Source organism: Aquila chrysaetos, chromosome 1 (assembly GCF_900496995.4).
Source record: "Aquila chrysaetos chrysaetos chromosome 1, bAquChr1.4, whole genome shotgun sequence".
Classification (NCBI taxonomy): Eukaryota; Metazoa; Chordata; class Aves; order Accipitriformes; family Accipitridae; genus Aquila; species Aquila chrysaetos.
Window position 1 is genome coordinate 81,282,461 of NC_044004.1, and position 11,862 is coordinate 81,294,322.

At 37.9% G+C, this 11,862-nt stretch overlaps 2 long non-coding RNA genes across 2 annotated transcripts; both read left to right on the plus strand.

Moving 5' to 3' along the window:
- Positions 1-1,478: 1,478 nt before the first annotated feature.
- On the plus strand, positions 1,479-6,207 carry LOC115345539. Its single transcript, XR_003924880.2, has 7 exons — positions 1,479-1,571; positions 2,399-2,599; positions 2,760-2,832; positions 3,688-3,765; positions 4,931-5,053; positions 5,682-5,897; positions 6,068-6,207. It is a non-coding gene; the product is annotated as an uncharacterized LOC115345539 (long non-coding RNA).
- A 1,781-nt stretch (positions 6,208-7,988) lies between these two features.
- On the plus strand, positions 7,989-11,058 carry LOC115340609. Its single transcript, XR_003923110.1, has 4 exons — positions 7,989-8,454; positions 9,159-9,219; positions 10,203-10,278; positions 10,742-11,058. It is a non-coding gene; the product is annotated as an uncharacterized LOC115340609 (long non-coding RNA).
- The last annotated feature ends 804 nt before the right edge of the window (positions 11,059-11,862 follow it).

Below are 11,862 nucleotides of genomic sequence, written 5' to 3' on the forward strand. Positions count from 1 at the left end.
GTAGGCTTTTTTATTACTATTCTTTTTGGTGCAGGGATGATTTTATGACATTTTGCTTCTGAAACAGAATTTCTTCTTCCAATATGTATATAATTTGAGACATGGTTCAAACTTTGCCCTTTTCCAAGGTGTCTGCATGGATGATTAATGGAGGTACTGACTGCATATTCTTGGTGATCTGTGATAATTGATACAATACATATGCACATATAAGCTTCAAGATGAATTATGTTAAGTAAAATTGATGATTCATGTGTTAAATAGCTATAACATATTTTGGTTAAACTTAAAATAAGCATGCTTTTCAACTACGCCTCACTGGACTCAGAAATCACATTTATATAAATGGATTACTGTTGAAAAATTAAACATTTTTAAAATCAGTGTACACTAAAATTTGAATCATGTGCAACGCTCCAACACCCCCTGACCTTTTTTGAAAAGAAACTAACTGCAGATATATACTGCCAAAACCTAGTAAATTGCATATTTTCAGCTATAAAGCAGAATAAAGCTGTCATTAACGAAAACTTACAAACAAGATAGCCGTATTTTAGAGTTACTTTTGAAATGAATATACTGGGGGGAAGATAGAAATGGACTTCTTGAACAGTTACCTATAAGTAATAATTATAAAAGGATGATGCGTATCTGCATAAGTGTTTAATATTGTCACTGTTATTTTTCACATTGTGTGGTCCTTAAGAGGAATAATTAATTTTCTTAGAAATCTGTCTAGCTTTACTTAAGATCCAGACTATTCAATGAGTCATCAGGAACTCAAATGTTCTCTAATTTCTCACTTTTTAAAAAAATGTACAACTGATGACCTTAAAAGAAATGATAATAATGTCTTGAGGTATTATACTCCTAAATGAGATGTATGAAATTCATGTCTTTGAGAAAATACATGGGTTTTTTGTCTCTGAGAAAAAGTGAGGCTTTTTAAGTTAGTATGCATCAGCTGTCAATACACAGATTATGTACAAATTGGACAAATGTAGAAATGATTACTTTTTATGATGTACGTTTTCTGGTTTGGGAAAGAATCTACATTTCGGCAATAAACATTAGGAGAGAAGTGAAGGAAGCAGGAGCTGATTTTGAAACATTATACTGGCTAGTTTACAACTTAACTCATAAATCATGATGTTTATGTTTGAAATAACCCTGTGTTGCACACTGAGTTCAGCACTGGCAAGAAATAGGAATGTTTCTGACTTTCCAAGGTCATTTAAAAAAGGCCAAAATTAGATGTGTAAGCTAAACTATACATAAAGAAGGACTAAGATATTTTCAGTTATTTTGGCATAATAGAAACAAGGCACTGTAATAAAGTGTTATCCTGCTAGAATCAATGATCGCCCTTTTCTATGAAAGTTTTATGGTTGCTTTGGCTTTTATTGGACTGAAGCAACCAGAGAGCGTTATTCTCTGACAACATTTTATTCTATAATTATTTATATCTGTTCTCTCTCAGGCAAAATGGGAGTCCTTGAAAGTAATCGGTGCAAAGGAGAACAGTGGATCAGTTCTTGCATGCCTGTATATTAAATAGATGTGCCGCAAGAGTAAGTGTTTGTAGAGTACACAACGGGAGTACATTTTCTAAGGCTGCACTGGCTCCTAGTTAGGCAGATTCCCTTGAAATTGATACTCTGATCTGGTATAGGGCAAAAGTTGGATTTAGAGTGGTTAGAAAATACCTACAATTTGGAAGCCTTCCTGAATCTTTTGCTGAAAAGACTCTGATGTGAAAGTACTGTGTTGCAATTTTCCTCTCTGCTCTCACGCAATACTTCTTTTTTTACTCCAGCAGTACAATGGTCACTAGTTTTTGGTGATACCATATAGTTCTCAAACCTGACTTTCTGTTTACAGAGTTGTAAGCAGTTCATGCATTCTCACAGCAGGATTTCACAGGTTATTTATGTCTCAGAATGTGTTACGTGCCCAATCTCAGGGAAGGTATGATAGGTAAACACTGCAAACAGTTCAAAAAAGGCTACTAGACCACAGTCCTATACTCTGGAGGAAAACCAACAGTCCTCCTAATTACTGGGCAGACAGCGAGGGAGTTTATCACCTTACTCAGGTGGATGTATTTGTGCAAAGGCACTCTGAAAACCAATTGATATTTGTAAGTCAGTAACTGGTCTCTCTAGCCACATTTTTAAGAGATCTGGAATAAGACTGGGTGGAGGAGGAAAGGCAGGGAGGATTTACTGATTATTTTTAAGTTGTCTCAAGCCTTCTATTCTCCACATGCTATATGGGTAAAGAAAAAGGCAGGTCTGATAGTAACTCTCTGATCTGGTCTTAGTGACATCCACACCTTTGGGAGGACCAGCCTGAGCAGGGAGACAGTATTTCTTCCTTTTCCATGTATTGTCGATAGCTGTGATCCTGGATCATCATTTCTACACCAAAGCAACCAAAGCAACCTGAAGAGTGAGAAGGGTAACTGCGGGGAAGAGAGGAAGAAAGAAACACTTGAGAAAGAAAAACAACCAAAACAAACCAGAAGCAAGAAAGCCTTGCCTTGTGATCTGTGCTACCTGAACATAGTATATCATGCTGAATTGCTTTTAAAAATCTTGTAAGTGTGAAAAATATTTGTGTTGTCCTTTTCAGGTTTTCTCAATTTTACTGTAAAGCTCTTTGAATTACTTTTTTAAGGGTTAGAGAATTTTATCATGTTAACTTTTTATTATTGTTGTTGTTGTTGTTGTTGTTGTTGTTGTGTTGTTGTTATTTAGCTTGACATAAAGTTGGAGACAAAACACTATCCTGGCTACAGGTAAAGACCAGTGGAAGGAAGTGCCAAGAATGGTAAGTAAATCTAAAATGGCAGTCTTTATGTATGGGTCATGTTGTAAGACTTGAGGGAGAGTCCACATGGTTGTGAAGCTCAGTCACGGAATATGAGCTATCATAACTAATGGAGTCATTAGTGTCTGGAGACATCCAAAAGGTTCCTCTGTCTGCTGGGACATGAGGCTTTTTGGAAAGTGAATTAGGCCATTAAACCCAGCAACTTTCTCTTTCTCCCTGGAAGTAATGGGTGCTGATTGGATTTCAAGCTGATGAAAGCGCGCTCATGTTTCTGTTCGTGCAGGATTGTACATAATGGGTTATCTGAGGTATCGTCTAGACAACATTGAAACTTAAGGTTTTGTGATCACACTGCACAGAATAAGCTTCTTTTTCTTTCTCTGTTTCATGCACTGCACGTTCAGCTACCAACACTCACACTTTTACACAGCCATCTACATTTTGGAAGTTGCCTTTTAGAAAGAACATTAGCTTTCTTCAACAGAAAGTGAGACAGCAGCAAAAGTGAGACCATATGAGGTCCGATACCAAGCTGCAGCATTTAGGGAATAAACTAGGAATGGGCTTGCTGTTCAAATTTCTTTTAATTGAAGGAGTTTTGGATTTGGTTGACAGCAAAGAATAAGAGTAGTTTCCACAATGCAACTAGACAAGAGGAAGGAGTATGTCTGCATTCTCCTTAAACTACAAGGAGATACTGATTCCTCCCAGTGGCATTCTTTAGTGCAAATGGGGGTGCTGGATCTACCAGCTTCTACTCCAAAGGTCGTTCAGAAAATCTCTGAAGAAAGAAAAAGAAAGGTAGAAAATAACGTATGGTAAGTTTTATAGGGCTTTATTTTATTTTTCCAGATACGGAGATCTATGAACAAAGGATTGTACCTTTGCTGACTGTTGTGCATGATACAGAAGTCCTGGAAAAAATACTTGGTAATTTTCAGTATGTAACATTCACAGACTAACTAGAGGTGCCTTTTTTCATCTTGCTTTAAACCCAGTGACTATTCATCAGCAATGTTCAAGCAAAGCAGGTAAAATCTAGTTTACTTCATACTACATATACTATAAATTATACTATCAATGTTAGGTCCGCTTGTCCAAAAGATAACATTAGCTCAGAGAAAGATGGTGGAATATACAATATACCTGTTGACTACTGACTTAATGAACTGTACTCTCAGGACAGCAGTAACTTTTCTTTTGCTGCTGTCAATCTTTTATTTTCTCATTTCCAAGAACAGGCAGAGAACGCGTATTCCCACAGAATGTGGAACATATGTCAAGATCTTGATGAAGTGGAGGGGTTGTGTGAAAGGCAGGCCAGTGTGAAAATACAAAAATGTTCTCTTTCCCTGAATTATGCTTGTTTTCACCTCTGCCAAGCAAGTTAATAATAATAAATACAGTTAACAGCATGAAAGAGGATCTAATTAAGTGCCTGGATTTGAATTAATGTTGCAACGAAGGTATATTCCATGATACGGTTAAAAGTTATTTCATAAATTCCATTCGTTTCAATTATAATCAGGTCAACGTTGCTAAAGTTTAGCTTGCAACTGAAGTAACAGAACTGATTAATGACTGTTATTGTGAATTTCCATAACAAGTGGAGAACAGGGTCCTGAAATGTCATACCAACATAGCCTGAAAAATGTATTTTTAAAATTCCTTATGAACATCGGAGTCTGAGTAAAAGTCAAGTATTTAATCACCTAAAATTAGTGCAGTCTGTGATGTTTGTTGTCATTCCCTAGATTTGCTTCAAAAGATCACTTTTGAGAATTACTTGGCAAGGCCATGTTTATTCCTCCTTTAAATGCAGCTTTGCTTCGGCTAGTTAAGATTAGCCAGCACTGAACTGCATGCAGGAGAAAGTCAAAGGGGCTCTAAAAGAAGGAATGGTTCTTCATTATAAGTATATAGAGCGCAGTTTGGAAAAGGGCATCACTAGTATCAGAATCCAGTACATTTGGACAGGTTTGCCAAAATCTAATGCAATAGATGTAATATAGGTTTAACAGCAAATAGATCTAATGCAAAATCTAATGCAATTCATTCTTTTTTGATAACCAAGTTATATTTTTATTTTTCTAAGATGGCTGGAGAAGGAGGGGAAACATGGCCCTGTGAGAAAATGAAGAGTACCAACCTGTGACTGGTATCATACATGGAATGAAGAAATTGCAAGTTGCTTAAAAGTGAGGAGAGTGAACTGAATGTCAGTAAAGAAATACTTCATCTATCATCATCTGTTTTTCTTCTAAAAAACCCCAACCTTCAAAGCTCTGAATATTGGCAAAACTTCAAGGCCAAGGGTGTAACTAGTAATGTCTTACCTTTGGGCAACTCTCTTAATTCTTCCTCTGACAGCATACCTGTTTTATAGTGATTGGTTCCAGTTTTATTTGGGTTTTCATTAGCAGATTTCATTACATTTTATCACTCTGGATGGAGTGAACATAGTTAGTGTTGATAAAGAGCATACTGGAGCTTTTTGGTAGGTGTTGTTTATCTTTACCAAATTGTTTAGGCTCTCAAGTAATCGCTAAGCAATCTCTTAGCAAGACCTATTTCTAATTACGCTTAAATAATTGATCTCTTATTACTGTGTAGCTATGGAGGATTTGAAAATTAATCATCTCCATTCTGTTTGGACAGTAGAGGAAAGTATCTGCAGTTAATAAATGTTAACCTCCACAAAGAAGGGTTTGCAGAGTTACAGAGGGAGTGCACAGCCCTGGCCTTCAGCCCAGATGACTTCAGCAGCTCACAACCTTTTGTCTTTAAACATGATTTCTTTGAGTTTTTTAATGCCACTAGATTTTTTTTTTCCTTCTCTTTGAAAGGAAAAAGGCTAAATGATTAATTTTGCTTTCGGCATCAGATGTGAAAGTCTGCTTGGAAACCCCCCTGCGTAGAATGGCAGCACGAGAAGAACAAGATGTGCCTGGTTTGTGTCAGGAGGAACATGCCGTGCTGCTTCCACTCCCACCGCTCTCCTCAGCCTCCCACAGCCCCAGCCACCCAGTCATTAACAGGAGAGTCATTAAACTTTTTAGCATGTGAGTATGCCAAGATCCAATAGCTATCCCCAGATAATGAGCAAGTTTAGATGAAACGGAACCCTTTCTGGTTCCTGTCCTTTCTTTCCAATCACTTTCTTATTTCCATGCACTGACTAAACTTGTGGGATGGTTATATTAAAATCAGTGGAAGTTTTTCTGTATTACAGATTCAGCAGGCTGAGATCGCACTGACATCTGTTTCCTTCTCATCCATGCCAACAAAGACCAGCAGGAGGACTTGTACTAGAAGATGGTCCTTGAAGTCCAGCTAAAATCATGTCTTTGTCATATTAGTCATGGTTGTTTCTCAGAGGTACAGAGGAAAGAATTTCATGTAGCTTAATCCTAAATTCAGCTAAGTTAATAAATAATAACTGTTCTCATTGTCCTGTCTGCTCATACAATAGACTTGGTAAATATACAGTGTCTTGCTAAAGACACAAGCTTGCCAGATTGCCATTTCCTATACTTTAATTCCCATTTCATTACTCAAACCTAGTAAATTCTGTTTAACTAGAAGGTAACTGTTACCTGAATAAACATGAAGAAAACATCCAGTTCTGATTTAAAGCAGAAAAATATGAAGAATCTGTTACTTCCCATTGTAAATCTCTTGCAGTAGTTAAAATCTGAGTTAAAAGTATATATGCCTTCTTTCTAACTTGATTTTTTGTCTGGCTACAGATTCCAGCCTTATGTTATCTTTATCCCCAGGACTGAGACTCCTTTGGCACCTGGTGTTTTCCTCTTATGATTGTACATCTGTATTCCAGTCTTTAATTTTTTTACAAGCTGAACAGATCAGGTCCTTAGAGTCTAATCATTGTATGGCACTTTCTCCAGTTCCTGAATAGGAGCTGAGGCTTTTTTGCACACCTTCTCCAGTTTTTCAGTAGACTATGAGAAATGTGGACATCAAAAGTAAATACAATATTCCAGTATTAGTTTCACTCAAGCTATATAAAGGAAAAAATATCACCTCCTGAGAAGAAAGGAGTACTCCTCTGCCTCTAATGAATTGCATGTCCTTTGTGACTCTCAAATTGATTTAAGGTTTCTCACCACTCAACCATTCTACCGGTACGCCTTCATTCCTTGTTACACGTGTTCTGTGCATCAGTCCATAGCTGGTTTCAGTAAAACGTATTTTGTTGAAGAGGCTGAATTTCTGTGATTCTGTGAATTTTTCAGGTAATCTGCATCAGTTTGCATTTGCCCTGTCCTCCTTGTTGTATACCACTCCAGCAGCCTTTGTGTCACCTGCAAATTTTGTCTGCAGTCATTTTGCATGGGCTGGACCCAGTACTGCTTCTCGTGAAAGCACCGTCTTTCAATGATGACTTCTCATTGACAGCTACATTGGAGGCCTATCAGGTAGCCATTGCTAATGCAATTTGGTGTATGCTCTGCTTGTACCATCAGAGTTATTTTAACCTGTTGATTGCTTGGTTCAAGTAGCAAAACAGTTTGGCATCCAGGAGTCTTGAAAGCCTGAATTTCATGTGGTGGAAAGTAGCTGTAATGTTCAAACTCTGCCCTGCAGGCTGCACTGAGCCTAGAGCATCCCCTGCTGCTTCAATCTTGGGATGGCACTCCCAGTCAAGGAGCCCAGGCAGGGAACTGGCTGTGTAGTTTGTGTTCATTTTTGTTGTTTCGTGTGAGGCAATCTTTTACTCCTTAGGTGTTGCTTATTCTTATACAGGGGAAAAAAAAAAAATCAGGTTTGAAACTGTCCTGGAAAAAGGATTTGATGTTTTCTCACAGCAGTTCCATTCTTTGTCTCGACTTCTACAGCCATTTTCTACAAGTCCCCTGTGCAAAAAGAAGATGAAAATGTATAAAATAAAAAGGATACAGAATAAACTCTATAATTATATTTTATACCCTGACATATACTAACAGCAGCCATGCCTATAATGTCCAATTCAGGAAAAATATGGATGCCTTCCTCTAAGGAGTAAATTTTCAAAAGTCACTTTTTCACACTTCATGAGTCCAGAGGGTAGGCACTGTTTAACTCACACTTATTTAAATCAGATATATTATATTTATTCAGATATAACCTTTAGGGTAGCATGCATAACTGAAGTGTTTTAATGGTTGCATTTTCCCAACAGAACATGTTGAAGATCATGTAGGTGAGTAATCAACGCCATAAAATAGCTACCCCATTTCCATTGCTATGGACAAGTCCTCATTGTGATTTTCTTGATTCTCGGTGCGACGTGCCGGTTTATCACTGTTGAATGGTGAAATTCACTCCATCTCACTGAAACACTACTGTGATATACATACGTAGTTATTCCTTCCACTGTTTTCCTTCACTGTGTACACTCTTGGTTTTGAGCAGTTTCTATACATTTACTAACTCTACCCTCACAGTTTGCAGGGCAGGGCATTATTTCTGTCTCTGTTTTACATACAGAAAATAAGACATAGGTTGTTCCAAGGTGACAGAGGACGTGACTGGCAAGGGGTGGCAAAAGCCCGGATGTCCTGAATTGGAGTCTAATGTTTAAACCATAAGGCCATCATTCCTCAAACACTTCATCAGGTGAGCTCTACTGGCGTTTTGTAGCAGCAGTGTTTAAATCGGTGTGCAGTAGTACCGCGGTAGCCTCGTGATTGCCTGGTTTAGCTGCTGTGTACTGAGTTTGGAGATGAAGAGCAGATTTGGATGTTCTCACCATTATCCCAATGGACTGGGGAGGCGAAGGTCCCATTCTAAAATCGGCTACTACCTGTGCCCACGGTTCACTCGCGAGGAGCAGGGGGTAGGGAAACATTCAGGCTGACTTAATAATTTGCATCCTAAAATCTTTTGCTGCATCCGACAAGATGAGTAATATTTTCCCTACAACGGTATCAAATATATTTGTAGAACTGTCTTCTAATTCCAGAATTTATTCAGTCTGTAATTGCCTAGTGACATTATTTCCCCAAAGATCATTAATTTACTTTTTTTTCACCAAGTATTTTCTGAAAATATAAACAAAAGCAGAGTTGCAGTGCAAAGGCATCAGCACTGCTGGAAAACATTAACAGCTTTAATATTGAAAATAGGGCAGGTCTGAGAGTTTGTAGTTACTGCGGTTTACAGGTCCAGGTGAATACTTAGTGGCTTAAATGGGCATTTTGTGAATTACTAAGGTAGACGTGACAGCAGTAAACCAAAATTGTGATTTGTTTATTACGGGGTGGGTAGATGGAAGAAAAAACGCCGTAGGTGTAATGTTACCAACACTCTCCTATTCCCAGAGGAAAAGACATGTCAGTGACTCTGTTCTGCATTGTTTCCTGAGATAGAAGACTTCCCAAGGTATGAAAGCATGTTTCTAGTGCTGTCATTGAGATTTATCCAATACTGTAACTGTGTCATATTATGGTTCCTTAGTGTATCCTAAAGAAACAAAGAAAAACTTACTTCTTATTGTCTATCAAATGTACTGCATTTATCCAACACTACTTCCACCGCAGCATTTCAGTGGTATTTTAGGTATCCACCATTGATTATAACCATGTTAGGTTTCTCCTGATTCACTCAGCCCTCAATCTCTCATTCTTTTATAGAATTTTATTAAGTCTTGTTTGACTTACTCTTCACTTGCAATTTTGATTTATTTTCATTAAGAGCAGTAATGCTGTTCATAATTCTGGATCTGTACTGGTCCTGTAAACATGTTAGTTTTTAAGCAATGCAGATATTTCCTGATCCATAATACACAATAAACAGGTTACCCTGTGCAACTAGATGAAAGATTAAATTGATGCTTTTGTTAGCTAGTTGAAGCACAGGCTTTTGTTAAATTACCCAGAATGCCTTTGCCTGACCATCTGTTTCAAACGGAAATGAATCTTTGGCTTTAATTATAAATCTCTTATGAATATTATTTTTCTTTTCTTTTCTAACCCAATCTGCCCTTTTGGAGGTTGCTTGAAATCTCCATGTATTCTATGAAAGGTGGGTGGGATTACCAGAGTGGCTGATAGTGTGATTTCATTTTTTTTATTAGCTTTCCCGTTAATGATTTTAAATCTATTTATGCACTTGCTGCAAGTTGAAGCAAAAATCTGTATTACCAAACTGTGTTTACAAATTCGCTACAAGATACCATGTTATGAAGCAGTCTAAGTACAAACATGTTAAACCATATGGAAAATCCACCCCAATCTTGCTAAATTGTTCCAATGTTTGATTGCCCAGATCACTAAAAGCATGCTCCCTCTTTCTAATAGTTTTTTTCTAATTTCATGGTCTAGCCCTCAGATCATATTATAATTCTTTATGTGTTCCCTGTTAAGGTGTGCGTAGGTTGAGACCAAACACAAAAACCTCCTACTTCAGGTGCTGTTCTCCAACAAAGAATTACTCATCTCAGTGAGGATTTGTCATTAAAGTGCTTTGTAGATTTTTAAATTTTTTTTTAAAGAAAGGGTGAAGTCATTCTTTTTATTTTAAATTAAATGGGGGTGAGGAGCAGGAAGTGGAGAGCTCTGGGCTGGGATGTCGGGGAGTCCTTACTATTGGTAAGATCCTCTCTGGAGTTCTTCGCTTTCATCTTGTAAGGAGTGGGAAGGGGAACTCTCCTTCCCCTTCCTCTGGTAAAGTGGCTTCCTTTTCATTCTTGTTGTCAGCAAACCATTCTCCTTTTGGTTTCTTCTAGCTGGGTTGGCCAACATGCCCTGCGCATCCAGCACATACTTTTCTCTTCCGCCTACCCAGTCTGAATCATAGTACTGTCCTAACTTGCATCCTCTGTGGTGCAGGGCAGCAACTCCTTTTTATGACCGAGAAAGAAAAGAAAAACAAACCGAGTTACTCTTCTTGGCACATTTTCCAGCTCCACTAGAGAACTTGGCCCTTGCTAGTCAGTAAGAAGACCTTGAGCAAGCAGAGGAATCTTTTTCCTGCCAAGCTGTCTTCCCGAGCAGAGGCCAACTTGTAGCGACGCAGTGTGGAGATGAGTCAGTGAGAAATGGACTTAGGTAAACACTGTTAACTGATGTTACAGAAATTTCTGCCGTGTCTCCAGAGACAGCTGCATTTATTTCTTCATCCAAGAACCACTGAGATGGGGAGGTATTTGAACACTCCTAATTGAAATCCTAGGGTATCTGCTGGTCTTCTCCTTATAACTTTTACCCCTGCAGATTTCAGTTCCCATCCCTCCTCATCATCAGCTGTTGGTGCATGTCATAACGACGCAGGCCTAAACGTAGCACTGTTTGTGAAAAAGAAAGCGTTTAGCTCATTCCCTTCAAAAGTTTTCCAATTTAGAAGGATGCCAGATTGCCTTTTTATCTTCTCGAAGGTCTTTTCTCTCCAGAATGACCAGAGTAACTTTTATCAAAACATACTTTATTCAAATGGTTTTATAAAATCCTTAAGTTAAAAGCAATATATGTTTTTTTTTAAATGAATTTAAAAAGAAATTAAAATGAGAGGTATTTCTTGTTTCTTATAGCTAACTTTCATTCTACAGAAGTTGATCCAGACAAGGCATACATAGGATACTCGCTCTAAATAAAGACCTTTAATTTTTAGGAGAGAAATTTCTCCATTATTCCCTCGTGGTCAGTTAGACTGTACTTGTTAGGCCCATTCTAAATGTACATTTTGTACCAGTATAATTTGTGGATGTGATTTTTCACCAGTGTAATGAAACCAATACAACATCTCCATGATCCCTTCTACAGTGATGTAAAAGGTGTTTTATAGTAAAATTCCAATAGGTTATTTTTCCCTTTCCACACAGCATATAGATAGATATACCTATATGGGCTTCTTTTGGGGGCACAGATATTATTCTCTTTGCCCTCATAGGGCAAGTTGCCTTACTTTAAATTATGTTTGGTAGAAGGCAGAGAATCCTTCCTGTACCCTTTGAAAATGCTTGACCGTCACACCACTTCTCTATTACCTTTGAATTGTGCCGATCTGCCTGTCTTGTAATTTCACACG